The sequence below is a fragment of the Nannospalax galili genome, unplaced genomic scaffold (genome assembly GCF_000622305.1).
Source record: "Nannospalax galili isolate Female #2095 unplaced genomic scaffold, S.galili_v1.0 scaffold469, whole genome shotgun sequence".
Lineage (NCBI taxonomy): Eukaryota > Metazoa > Chordata > Mammalia > Rodentia > Spalacidae > Nannospalax > Nannospalax galili.
The window spans coordinates 964354-967828 of record NW_008359443.1 but is presented as its reverse complement, the minus strand read 5'-3'; positions in this window follow the sequence as shown (position 1 = coordinate 967828).

Below are 3475 nucleotides of genomic sequence, written 5' to 3'. Positions count from 1 at the left end.
CCTTTTAAAGTTTTGAGTTTTTTTTTTGTCTTTTTGAGACAGGGTCTCCCTGTAGCCCCAGCTGCCCTGGAACTCACTATGTTGACCAGGCTGGCCTCAAACTCACAGAGATCCGCCTGCCTCTGCCTCCCGAGTTCTGGGATTAAAGGCGTGCACCACCACGCCCAGCATACTTTCTTATACAATACAGAATGACCGTCCCAGTGGTGGCACTGCCCATAGTGGGCTGGGCCCTCCCCTCCCACATCACTCAGCTATCAAGAGGATGCCCCACAGATGTGGTCACAGGTTAGTCCAATGGAGACAATTCCCCAGTTACAGAGCTGTCCAGCACACCCAGCTTAAAATGCTCTCATGTGATGTTATGTCTAACAGGTGGGCCAAGATAGGACCCGTATTCTGGTCTGTTCATTACAGCACAGTGTGACATTCCTAACTGCAGTGTGATGGTCAGACTCCCAGCACCACAGCAGTCCTCAGTCACACTGCAAGCAGAGTTTTCAAGTGTAATTTCTGGATTTGTCTTTAGCATAGCATGACCTTTATGAAATGGAAGTCTACAAAATGAATATGAAAAAGGGGAACTTTTCCTTTCTGGAGCTCAGAACGAATGGCTGAATGGCCTTCAATGATAATTCAAATAAAAACATCTTGTTAACGCATTTTTCAAAAGCATGTGTCGATGTTACTACAACCATGTCCTGTGAGGAGAAGCTGCAGATCTGGTGATACTTCCTAAAACAAAAAATATTTTTTTAAAACATTTGGCCAGGTGTGGTGGCGCACACCTTTAGTCCCAGCACTCGGGAGGCAGAGGCAGGCGGATCGCTGTGAGTTCAAGGCCAGCCTGATCTACATAGTGAGTTCAGGTCAGCTGGGACTACAGGGAGACCCTGTCTTGAAAAGACAAAAAAAACCAAACAAACCCATTTATTATTTTTATTTTATGTAAATGCATGTATTGCCTTCATGTAGGTGGGTGCACCTGTGTCATACAATGCCCATAGAGGTCAGAAGAGGGCGTCGGATCACCTGCAACTGGAGTGACAAACAGTTGTTAGTGGCCATGTGGGTGCTGGGAATCGAACCCAGGCCCTACAGTAAGAACAACCAGTGCTCTTAACCATTGAGCTATCTCTCCAGCCCTGAAAGACCCTTTTAAAAAGAAATCTTTACATTTCATTTTTATTTTAATTACATTTATTGATTTCATGTGTGTGCATGTGTGTGCACACATGTGTTCACACCATAGGGCACATGGAGGTCAGAGGACAACCTTCAGTCAGGAGTCAGTTCTCTCCTTCCACCACATGAATCCCAGGGATTGAACTCAGGTCATCATACTTGGTGACAAGCACTTCCACCTGCTGAGCCATGTCCCTGGCACCACCTGGAAACACCTTTAACAAAATTTTGATTCAATATTGTGTTAAAAAAAACTTTAATCACCTTTCTTCCTCTGTAAGACGCAATTTTACTCAAATGGCTTAAATATCCTGGTTAATTTCCTCTTTCACATATGAGGATCTTACTTGAGACAAAACACAGCACGAACAGCAGTAGAAAGAGCTCAGTGGCAATTAGCATAAAATTAGAGCTGGTGCTGAGAAATATGACTCAGATATGGAATTACAGTTCCTTCAAACGTAATTCCATGGCTCTATCCTTCAGAGGGAGAGTGTGTCTTTGCTTCTTCCAAGATCTAATGAAGTGTCTGCTTCAAGTGATTGACTATCAACAGAGTCAGAAAATGGTTATTTATAGTACTTGGAGGTTTGCGTAATTTAAAACTTTCTGTGTGTGCATATACATGTGTATATGTATGTGTGTGAGGTGTGTCTGTATGCACAAATGTATATAGATGTGCTCACGCATGAAGGCAAAGGAGGATGTCAGATGTCCTTCTGTACATTCCTCCCCTTCCTCCTTTGAAATAGGGCCTTTCAATGGACCTAGAGTTTGAATTTTTTTTGTTTGGTTTGGTTTTTGTTTATTTGGCTAGGCCTGCAGCCAGCAAGCCCCAGTGATCCTCCTGTCTCCACTCCTCATCAATGCTGGGGTTAGAGGCATGTATGGGACCATGCCCGACTCTTATGTGGGTGCTGGGATCTGAACTCTGGTCCTCATGCAGCATGTGCTCGTAACCTCCAAGCCATAATTTTAAATGATTAGATGTGTCCCAGGATGCTACTAGATGGACAGAAATTTTTCAGCGAATAACAGTTTACATCCCTGGGTGTCTGAGGATTCCAGGTGCCCTATCTACCTCAATACTGGATGTGTCCCCTGTTTGGGTTCTGTACTGCAAGCAGGAGATGTTGGTAGGGCTAAGAGAGTTCCTGGCCTGGGGGAACTGACAGGTTAGTGGGAAAAACAGCTGTGCAGCAATAGCAAGACACGAAAGGGCAGGTCACCACAGGAGAGTGAAACTTACATTAGGAGAGTGCTGTTAAAAGAGCAGTTTGGGGGCTGGAGAGATTGCTCAGCAGTTAAGAGCACTAGCTTCTCCTGCAGAGGACCCGGGTTCAGTTCCTAGCACCCACATGGCAGCTGACAACAGCCTGCAACTCCAGGTCAAGGGGACTCTGACAATCTCTTCTGACCTCTGAGGGCACTGCATGATACCGGTGCACTTACACAAATGCAGGCAATACACTCATACACATAAAATGAAAATAATAAATAAAAATAATTATTTTAAAAAGAGCAATCTGGGGACTCCAGCCTTGAAGGGGGTTGGAAAGTCTTCTGAGAGGAGGCAACGTTGGAACTGGTTCTCAAAGGAGAGGGAGTTTGGGCAGAGGAGATGGCTCTGCCGGCAAAGTGCTGTGCAAGCATGAAGACCTACGTTTGGTCCCCTGAACCCAGGAGGGCGGGGTTGACAACCAGGCTTGCTATATCTCCCCTGGAGGGTGGAGACAGGCAGATTCCCAGGCCACCCAGCCTAGCCTACTTGGTGAGTCCTAGGTCCCAATGAGAGACTTTTGTCTCAAAAACCAACATAAACAGAGCCTGAAGGACAATACCCAAGGTCCTCTGGCCTCCACACACATCTGCTCACATGTGCACATGCAAACATGCATACACATGCACACACATACAAAGAGTTTTTCTGGCCCTAGGATGGCAGAGACAAAGGTTATAGAGGAGAAATAACAGCTGTATCATGAAACGGGTGTAATGCAGGTGGCCAGCTTCCTCACTAGGCTGGACAGAGAAAGTGGGGGAGCCCGAAGAGGATGAGCTCAGGTTGGACCCCACTGTTAAGCTGAACATGCCAGTTGAAAATGTCCAGAGAGCTATGGGAAGTGCAGGTCTGGGTTTGCACAGAGGTGGTTCGTGCAAAGGTCTTGAGCAGGAGGGGGCCTAGGTCCACAGTGGGGATGGGGTCAGCGTGGGGAGGGTCTAACTAGCTAGGTAAAGTTACAGGCCTTCTTTTTAATGATATATTTTTTATAATTTAAATTTTTTACTT